Here is an 11,929-nt window from a genome sequence, read left to right as displayed (position 1 = left end):
TTTGGACTACTATTAAGATAATATTCATATATATATTCATATAAATTTTTCGACCCACAGTCCGATCATTATAGGTATCAATGTAATATATTTTTTATTCTAAGCCTCAATTAGTAAAAATTATAGTCTTGTGAAAGAAAACATGTATATAGTGAATTCGCTTTAGTTATTATTACAAATTCCTTATACGGATATAACGAATTACGGATATAGCGAAGTAAATCCTTTGGTCCCTAGGATTTCGATATAACCGAGTTTTACTGTAATGATTTATAGCTAAAAAAAACCATAACTTGAATTTTCAGTTAAACCCTATGTTTAATTTGTTGGGCACCATGCCTCCTTAAATATTATGATATATATCATTAATCTAACAACGTTTGATTGTATGCGATGCGTAAAAAGCTTTCAGAGAACTTAATGAAATATAAACTAATATCTTTAAAAAGTTATTTTGCCCATTATCAATTTCTGTAATTGTATTCGTAAATTAGATATTCCTTTCTACTAAATTGGTGCTTCGTTTTACAGAGTATTATCAATAGTATAGGGTTACGTTCATGCAGCGATAGATTAAGGAAGACCTGATAGAAGAAACCATTTAAAATTATTAACGTTTGGGGAATCATACATATTGATATCGCTTACCTGGCTGTTTATTTCGGGGAGGTTTTTTGGGAGCATTTCTAAAACGAATCAGAAAAAAACCCAATAAAGATATTTGCTCCTCAAGATGGATACAAAGACTATGTTAACAGATATAAAAAGCAAATATCAGGATTTTAACCTAGTACCTATAAATTAATGTGTATGCATATGCCAACCTAATTTCTGTTTTTCAAAAATAGTGCTGCTTCTAAAAATTGCTTGTGTGAATTGTTTAACCTGATTATCTAAAACGTGTATCTTTCTTCTGGCTTTTTTTTTCCGGAAGTAAAACTGCTCATTGTTTTCCCCTTTTTTCATGAAAACATGTCATACCGTATGTGTTAATAGACTTCGTTTCCAGTAAGTCTTTAATTAAGCAATTGAATAAGGAAGTCATCCATAAATAATCTGCAAAAAAAAAAACAAATCTTAGCTTGAGAAAAATATGTTGCCCTTAAGCAATTTGTGATGCAAATTAAGTTTAAATATCATCACATATAAGTTTTCAGAACTTCTACAAAATTTAAGCTTGATTACAAAATTTCAAAAATAATAGCATTTAGCAACAAATATACCTTGATTCGTGTTTAGATAAATTGGCATTAAATCCCCCAAGAATTTACAAATTTTATGCAATGTCATCTTAATACTTAGTTATTATTATGTATTTGGTATGTACTTGTAAGTAATCAATGCATCAAAAAGCAAATTGCATTGTAGTTGGTTTTGATAATAATCATCTATACTATTTGGTGGAACGTTTTACTATAGAAAGATGCAAATTTAGTGTGAAATACTGACAGAGACATTCAATAATATGTATGAACCTTAACATTACAACAGGTACTGCTATCTCTGTTGTCAGGACGGCGACAAGAACAGTGATAATTGCAATATACAGAGTGTCCAAATATTGTGTCGATCTTAATAATGAATACAATAATATATATCGAATAGGCAGCCATTGTCTACTCTTAAGGCTCGATCTTATTTAATGACTTGCAAGAAATCAGTCTACCGATAGTAGATTGTAATTAAGGTATCCCAAAGAAACCCAATGGAAGGCATTATGTCAAATGTAAACGCTCATGAATAATTTAACAAATTAAATTGATCGAAAAGGATCTTTTTATCAGTTAAACGAAACAAATAGTATAAACGTTGCAGTTTTTTTCTGCGTCTGGTGATACATATAAGTGAACATAGAAAACCCGCTAATGTCAACTGCTTTATAAAACAGATAAGATTATTAAAAACAGCACCTTTTATTGTCAACATTACATTCATACCATATTATTATAGTTTATAAGGCGGGGTCATGTTTTAAACGAAACCTTTTTGGTGATATAGTGAATGTCTAATTAAAATGTACATAACGAATAGCAGTGATCTGACATTTAAATGCTTACAATTCTCAGTTATGTAAACACAGTGAATTTATACTACGAGGTTATAGACATAGAAAAAAAACTCAATATATGTATAAGGAAGTTTTTTTTTTCCAAAGTACCATGCGATTTGGCAAATTTACCTGAATTTTAAAAAAATGGTTGAAGGAAGTAGCATTTAATTAAAAATACTTATTTAAAGATTTTAGTTTTATGTTGCTTGGAACTAAGAATAGGAAAATAAAAGTTGTTTTAAATATTCCTAAAAAGTTATGGAAAAGTGTTGTAGTAATGGCATCTCAAAATCATTAAAACTGGAGACAATTCAGGTTAGTTTACTCATTTGTCCTTTATGATGATTCAAAGCTGGTTTTCGTTCCTAGAGGAAGTTTCTATGTTAGTTTTGGTTATAAAGTGAGGTTTTTGCAGCTACAGGGAAATAACTCATATATCCATATCTATTTTGCTAGGTTTTGTAGTGTACCCGATTAAAAAAAAAACAGGTCACTAGTATTTTATCCATTACCACATAAAACGAATTCTGCATCATATGGTTTAAAACAAACCAGAAAGACATGACTGCACATATACTATCATAAGATTTATTTTGAATCGATGGACTTGGAAAGGTGTTATGTTGTTTTGTTAACATGCAAGTCGTCCAATTTTCTAATGATGTCGCATTTAATTCATTAGAGATTAATACAAATGAATCTTAAGATAAATAGTGACATAATTTGGGCTTTCTGCAGAAGTTTCATCAGAATACTTTTCTATTCATGCATTTGATTATATTCGTTTGTTATGTAGCTTCAGTAAAAAAAGCATTACTGGCAGTTAATTTTTAATACCCAAGATGCTGGAATAAGTTCCAAATTACATGTACAAGTTTTTGCCAATTATGACCAAAATGATTATAATGACAATATCATAACCACAGCGCTGTTTTTTTTAACTTAAGTGTTGGCCAATATTGTTATAAACCTAAACTTATTGTTTATTTGTCTTTCTGGAAACTAGCAGTCAGAATGTACCTTAAATATACAATCATATACTCTTGTGAAAGTAATGCGATTGAAGTCAATGAAAGATAAAATATCAAAGATATCTTCATTGACACAATATTTGTTTTTTCACTCGGTAAAATTCAAAGGAAAGAAAAATATATTTCTTAAGGAGATTCAAAAGGGAAATGATTAAATCTTTTTTTTCTACGTTCGGCGTCAATTGGAACACCTTGCACAATTTTTCATCGCTATTACCGGGGAATTTTCCTGTCTGTTGCAATGCAAAATCCCAATAAACTTCCTATTTTTAGCCGAGTTTATCGATTTTTTTGCACTCCATCGAATGAACCTTGGTTGAACCCTGATGTATTTATTTATAAACATCGAATGATTTAAGATCATGGGTGGAAAAATATATTGGGACAGGGTTTAATCAAATTGTATTTTTTTTTCAACCTGGCATAATTATATTTAAACGCACTGAAGGATAAAAAGTTAATCAAATTATCACACTTTCTTTCCTTCTTGTACCAGAATTTTAAAGTCTTTATGCTTCTTACAGTTTGTAGATCGACATGTATCCACGCCTTTGTGACATCAAACAGTGCAGTATGTAAACGTGCTTGATGATTTTGACTGACGTTTCTATCTACGGTATTATAAGGCCAGTGATGGTATGTCCCAAAAGAAAAGATTGGACTACTTTCAGCCTGTGTGACACCAGGAGCTACAAACTGTACTGTTATCATTCTAAAAAAAAATCACAGTCCCTTAGCAACTAAAATGACACAAAGCAATTGATTGAATATCTATAATTTTGAGTTAATATTTTTTTTCACTTTAAAAAAATATATTGCTTTAACAAGTAGATTAATATAGGAAAATGTATATTGGATGAGACGAAATAAGGTGATCATAAAATAAGAAAAACGTTAAAAGTAACAATGAACAAGCGAAACTTTAATCATCAGGCATTTTCTGAAGTTACGTATTTCTTATTATATACAACCCTTTCTCAACGATTGGCTGTATAAAATGAAAAAAAAAATCAAACTTAAATTTGATGCTTATTTCACTACATACCCTTTATATTTTTTAACATTGTACAAAATGGTTTCATCTAAATGAAAATCTACACACCAGAAGAATCGTAATCAAAAGGCCCATGGGCCACATCGCTCACCTGAACAGCAGTTCCTTGTAACATTCTATTTCGTAGCATATGTTTTTTTCTATTTTAAACATTGAACCCCTTTCTGGGGCCCCATTTTTGGTCCGAGGTTTATGGTTGGCTTTAACAGCATAAATAGTAACATAGGAATGAAGATGTGTAGCACTGCGGCGGGACCGCACGTACAAAGCCTGAAATAACGTAGAAGAGCTCCACATCAAGAGGTATACCTCTCAGACTGTACAGAACAACATCAAGAAAGATAACTTTTGGTTCCACTACATTAGAGTTTACACAATTTGAGGATCCTTGCGTAGTAATCTCACAAACTTTAGCATTATAGTTCTCGAGAAAAAACTTTTTAAAAACATTTTCAATATATCTTTCTATGTTAAACTTTGAACCCCAGCTTGGGGCCCCAGTATTAGTCCAGTGCCAAAGCTTTATTTATTTGGAATCTACATTATTTAAGGATGCTTGCACAGTAATCTCACAAGCTGAATCATTATAGTTCCCTAGAAAAAGATTTTTAATCATTTTCCCTCTATATTTCTCTGCATAACTTTGAACACCGCTTTGGGCCTCAGTATTAGATCGAGGGTCACGGCTTTTATAATTTTGAATCTACACTATTTGAGGATGCTTACGTAATTATCTGACAAATTGAAGAATTGTAGTTCTCGAGAAGAAAATTTTTAAACATTTTCCATATATACTTCTACCTTTAACTTTTAACTCATCTTGGGTCCCCAGTATTAGTCGAGGGGTCACTATTTTAAAACTTTCGAACCTACATTATCCAAGGTTGAATGCATGATAGTAATCTCACAAATTGAAGTATTGTAGTTCTTGAGAAGAAGATTATTCAGCATGATACCTTTTTATTTCTATAATAAACTTTGACCCCTTCTTAGGGCCCCAGTATTGATCTGGAGGTCACTATTTTACCAATTAAGAATTTACATAAGCCAAGGATGCATGCATAATAATTCCACAAACTATAACATAGTACATGTAGTTCTTGAGAAGAAAATTTTAAACGTTTCCTTTATATTTTTTAAAATGTTTAAATTTTGAAACCCTCTTGGTGCCCCACGTTTCTCCGGGGGTCACAATTTTTACAATTTAGGATTTTCACTATATATACAATCTTTTGTGTAAATATTGGCATTTTTGGTGCAGTGGATCTTGAGAAGAATTTCTTACCATTTTTCCTATGTAGTTCTATGTTAATCTTTGAACCCCGCCTGGGGCTCCAGTCTTGGTCCGACGGTCACGATTTCTACAATTTAGAATCTTCACTATACATATCAAAGGCCGGAACGCCCACAAAGGGCTCGAGCTGACATTTTCTTTAATATAGGTATCATTAATTTAAATTTCTGTACCAATAGTCAAATATTTTGTGTAACTAAATTTGTACATATTATATTATTTATTGCCAAGCAACAACATACAAATACACATAAAACATGGGTTCATCAACAAGAGTTCACAATAGCACTCGCCATGCATCGGGACACACCAGTCCTCGACCATGAAGCCCGCGAGATAGAGATCCCTGCACGCGCTGTCTGAGATAGGTTGTTCGTACAATAAGTCCATAAATATCACAATATGCAATTATATTTTTATATGCAATTTTAACATCACTATGTGATTGGATACTCAGTATATTTCCTTATAAAATACGTAGTGATACATTTGTAATACAATGAATCATAACTCATCATGGTTACAAAAATCGAGGAAATTTCAAAGTCATATTAAATTAATTAATAGAAATTAATACTTGCAGAGAGTCGAAGACCCCCCCCCCCTTTTCCCCTACCTTCTTTGAGTTCATTGTTCATGCATTTAAAATTAAGACTTTTCTACATGTATTATGCTTACCTATATTGGTCAACATCATAATGATAATCCAATTAAAACACAATAATGAATTCCTTTAGCTGATCTCAATTAATCCTTTTCTGCATATGGAAAACACAGACATGTAAGTATACAATCGAAGAGCTGGGTAATACTAGTACCCGCTAATGAGACATGCACACCTGTGTTGTGTACGTAACTTCAGACAAGATCAGTTATTTGTAACATGCATGTATTTTTATGACCTATTCTTCAAATCCACTTGCACTATTTTATTACGTAAATAACAGCTTTAAGGTGGTGCAGGACACCTGCATATTGTGATGTATACTTCCTATTGAGATAAACAATAAAGTATATTAAATATTAATTAAATATTTACCCCCCCCCCCCCAAATAATGTTACCTGACATTGAAGCGCAATGGGTTAGAACGTTTACATGTCTGTAAGAGCATTCTAATCTAAAACCGGCAACCGCCACGGGGAGGGGGCATAATTTAATTTTTAATTTTGTTTGTAATAATTATATAGACCATTATACTTTCTATGACATGAAATGTAAAGATTATTGATTAACTGAAAATTCACTGCAAACAGTTCAACCCCAACATAAAGTGCTGCGCATTGTTATTATCAAATGGGAAGGGATCTCATCCTTCAGTTATGAAAATTATTATTTTAGATGTATTACCAGAGCTTGCATGTGGCCTTCATTTTTAATTAAACTGGTACAAAACATTTATGTATTTTTATTGTTATTTTGGGGCAAACACTTGGTGCGGGTATTACTGTCTAATGACAGCATCTAGTTTAATTTGAACATATTCTATTATGCAAAAATACATTTACATAAATTGATTAGGCAGCAGGCAATGCCTATGTAAGCCTTCTCCATAAGATAGTCTTTCTGCTGGTCATTTCAATCTTGAAATCTTAAAATATCTCTTTGGAAAATATTTGTATTGGATCAAGCAGTGCAAACATTCAGTAAGAAATCGAAACATATTTTTATTGGATCGAGCAGTGCAAACATTCAGTAAGAAATCGAATCAAAATTTCTAGAAAAGAGTTTATCATTTCTTTCACATTTTTTACATCCACTTATCAATTCGTTTGATTAAAATATTTGACTGTTCGCAGAGCTACCTAGGTCTGCAGGTCTCATTAGCGGGTACTAGTTTTACCCAGCTCTTTGATTAGATGGGTTCGCGTGTATACATACATGTCTGTGTTTTCCATATGCAGAAAAGGATTAGTTAAGATCAGCTAAAAGAATTCATTATTGTGTTTTAATTGGATTATCATTATGATGTTGGCCAATATAGGTAAGCATAATACATGTAGTAGCAGTAGCACATTATAATGAGATGCCAGCATTACATAAGTTCTACTTTCACTTTCTAAATGTTATCTCCCTTTGACAGCATACTGTATCATCATCTTTTAATATTTAGATAAGCTTATCATCGTTACCTATCCTTCGCATTTGTAAAGTTTCTGTCATTTTAGTTGCAAAAGTTATTTTTTTTCATTTGTCAGACTTGCACTATTGAGTTGACCCCATATTGACCCTGTATAAACAACTTCTTATATTAAATTTTTGTATTACATGTAAGTAAGTGTAGACACTTATCATTTTTATATGAGTTATATTAGGAGGGAAGGAGTATTTCTTTGTTAATGTATTATAATGCATCAAATACAATGTAGGTCATGACCTTATGGGACTGTTCTGACCCCACGAAAAATTGAATTAAGCAATTTCCAAAACGTTATGTGCATCAGGAGAGAAAAAGCAATCAAGAAATGATTTAAAATTTGCTACTGTACACATGTAAGAATGTATTAAGAAGACTGAATCTTTAGAACCAGGTTAGATAGCGGGGTAGGGGTGGGGGTGAATGTGTCTTGTGAAATGTGAATGTGAAAGTCATGAACATGAATAGTATAGAACAAAACACACACTAATACATGTATATATACTTAGGAAGTATTACAAAACATAGATGATTGATCTATATCTGGGTTCTTAAATTGAATCATATATCATGTACATATTATATTATTGTTTCTTTGTTCAAGGCATTTCAGATGGTATGAAGGTCATGATCCCAAGTGCTCTTCCTGAAATTATCAAATATTATAAAAACCATTGAGATCCCCACCCTAATCCAAAGATATTATTCCTCCTTAGGTCATAGCGCATCAGATCATTAGGACATGTAAGTCAAGACCCTAAGGGGAATCAGAATAGAATCAGAAATTGTCAATTATCTTTAAATTATTGATGTTTGATGATCCTATCTCTATTTAATCTTTATTATTAAGTCTCCCGAATGAAATTTGGAGACTTATTGTTTTTGTACGGTTCTTAATGCATGTATTATTATTCTTCGTCCTCTTCTTTTTCTTCTTTCCCGCTCTGAACTTGTTTCTCAGAGTCTCAGAGATGGCCGAACAGAATTGTACAAAACTCTAGGATATGATAGGCCTGCATATCTTGTTGTGCACCCTGGTTTGATTATTCTCATTTTGGGTTAGACAACCACTTTTCGGGGGGAGGGGGGGGGGTCTAACATTGAACCTTGTAGGAACAATTCATGGGCTCTGTGGGTGGTCCTGACCCCCTCAAACAGCAAGTCCCTTAATATTTTCAAAACAGTTGAGATCCCCACCCTTAAACCATATGTATTCTTGTTCCTTGTGTCAAGGGGCATCAAACGGTGTGTAGGTCATGGGCCCCGGGGGTGGTCATGACCCCCCTCGAACAGGAAGTGCACGATAATTTCGAAAACGGTTGAGATCCCCACCCCTTAACCATATATATTTTTGATCCTTAAAGGGCATCAAAAGGTTTGTAGGTAATGGGCCTCAGGGTTAAATTTAATTTTTCAAAACCGTAATGCACATCTATGGAACAGTTCCTATCATATCCCAAGATATCATGTGTCTATCCATTAAATCAAAAAAAGGAGTTCTAGGATCTATGTTTTTTTGAAGAGATAAACGTCAATTTTCTGCTACTTTTGGACTCCCTGGATGAAATTTAAATTTTTAAAACCTTACTGCACATCTATAGAACAGTCCCTATCATATCCCAAGATATGATGTGTCTATCCATTAAATCATAAGAGGAGCTCTTGGATCTATGGGTTTTTTTTTCAGTGATAAACGTCAATTTTCTGCTACTATTTGACTCCCTGGATGAAATTTAAATGTTTAAAACCTTATTGCACATCTATAGGACAGCCCCAATTATATCCCAAGAGATGACGTAGCTACTCCAAAAGTTGTAAGAGGTGTTCTGGGAACCATACTTTTTTTTGCAAAAAAAAAAGTCATTTTTTGTTGCCCACTGATCCCCTTAATAAAAAAAAACTCTGGAACTTGATCACACCTCAATATGACACCCCCAATCATATTCTAGAAGATCATTTGGCTACTGCCAAAAAAAATGAGTTTTTAAAACCAGTTTTTTTGTAAAAAAAAAAAAAAAAAAAAAAAAAAAACACGTCATTTTTCAGCCATTAAATGACCCCCAGGACAAAATTAAAAATTCCGAAACCTTATTGCGCATCCATAGGATACTCTAAAACATATTCCAAAAGATGATTTGTCTACTGTTGAAAATGTAGGAGGAGTTCGAAGAATAAGGTTTTTTGTGAAAAAACGTCATTTTTTACCAATTATTTGACCCCGAGGACTACCAGAGAATTTTTGAAACCTTTTTACAAAACAACATGATACCCCAAATCAAACTCCGAGAGTTCAGTTTGCTGGTTTATAAGATGTAAGAGCAGTTTGAGAAAGTAAAACGTGACAGACGGACGGACGGACGGACTGACGGACAGACGGACGGACGGACGGAACAGGGTAACAACAATATACCTGAACTTTCTTTAGAAAGTGCGGGTATAATCAAAGATTAACTTTTCTAGTTAACAACCGTATGAAAATTGCGATACTGTCCCTCCAAATATTATTTATTTACGTATTTTCCGTCTACTTTGTACATTGTACAATCAAAATACTGTTCGCAGCGCTTCTTGTTATCTCGCTTCGACAAACATCACTACCCAAATCTGTACACTTACGTCCTTACAATGTGATATGTGCATGTACATCACAAACATGTATTATAGAAAAATAAAATAAAATTTAAAATAACACAAAATATATAACTATATTATTCTTTTTGAGAAAGTGCAATTGTTTTCATCAGTCCTTAGATTTGATTTCGTTGAATAGAGTTCGTGAAAAAATATTACGGGAGACAATATATGTTCTACCGTTATAATTCTATGCGCTATTTAAACTGATCAGACTACTGCGTATACAATCTTATATTATAGTTACAAAGTAACTTAAACATGATTTAAATAAAAAAGAAATTATTAGTGTTTTGATTAAGTCATTCAATATGTCGGCGATATTTTTGGTCTTAACCTCAACAGAAATCCAGCGGAACAATCGTATAGGTCTTAGGGTTGTTAGTCATGTAATTTGGTGTTGTTGTTTTCTATTTTTCCCCCTTTTAGTTTCTCTTTAGTAAATTAATACATAGTTAAGTTTGTTTAAAATAACTATATAAAACAAAAGAGTATTGTTCTTGAATCCTCCATTTTTTTTTTTTACATATATATGTATACACCGGGTGTTACACGTTGTTGAACCATGTCGCACCGTGCGCGTTCGTAAGCTGTATTGTATGCATAATTTAAGAATCAGTGGAACAGTATTTAGGGCGAACAGAATAATTTATCAATTTTAAATACATTCTACTAATCAGCTTCTCACTCAGCGTCGATAGCGTCGATAACAATTGATAAAAACGTTATTGATGTCAGTAGGATATCATCTTTCGTATTCATTTTCTAAAAAAATCATATTGTTCACATGTGACTACCAACACCATTTTAATTGTATGAATAAATGATGAAATGATAAGCCGGCACGTAAACTATAAAAGTGGTTGTCGCATGTAAAAGTGTCTAATTTTAACGAAAACTACTCATAAAACATCATATTGTAACGCATTTAAACGACATTCCATGTTTAGCGCACATTAGTGACTTCATAATAAAGTGCCTGTTGGATTTCGATAATAACATAATTAGTACAATGCAAAACTTCAATAACGCAGTCAGACGTTGAAAGTATCGTAAATTTTGCGTCCAAATAATGCTTATACCGTATCTTGTTCTTTCATATTATTCCACAAACGCATAAAAAAAAGTGTGGAAAACTGAAGCGGGACAGACAGACGAACAGACGGACGGACGCAGAGGAAAGATATAATCCCCTCCGTTGAAAACCAGTAGGGGACTAATAAGCATCAAATTTAAGTTTGATCTTTTTCATTTTATACAGCCAGGCGTTGAGAAAGGGTTGAAAAACTGAGCGGGACAGACAGACGGACGGACGGACGGACGGACAGACGGTCGGACAGACGGACAGACGGTCGGACAGACAGACAGACGGTCGGACAGACGGTCGGACAGACGGACTGACGGACGCAGAGGAATTCATATTATATGACAAAAAAAAAGGAAGAATATACAAGAAAATATCAAAGCTTTAGTCCCCTCCGGTGAAAACCGGTAGTATAGACTAATGAGATAATTGTACTTAATGTAACCAGAGACTGTCATTGCATTTGACAGCAAATGCTCATAAAAATATATGGTTTTAAAGCAATCTTTGTTAATGTGTGTTCACAAAATGTATCCTTCAATACAACAATGAAACTTCCGCGTAACATAAGCTTGTTTTGACGTAAAACCACATGCGTGAAATATTTATGGATTGAGGCAGGATTTAAATGGTTACCTTTGCATGGATT

This window comes from Magallana gigas, chromosome 1 (genome assembly GCF_963853765.1).
Source record: "Magallana gigas chromosome 1, xbMagGiga1.1, whole genome shotgun sequence".
In the NCBI taxonomy this organism is placed as follows: Eukaryota; Metazoa; Mollusca; class Bivalvia; order Ostreida; family Ostreidae; genus Magallana; species Magallana gigas.
This window is presented reverse-complemented; position numbering follows the sequence as displayed.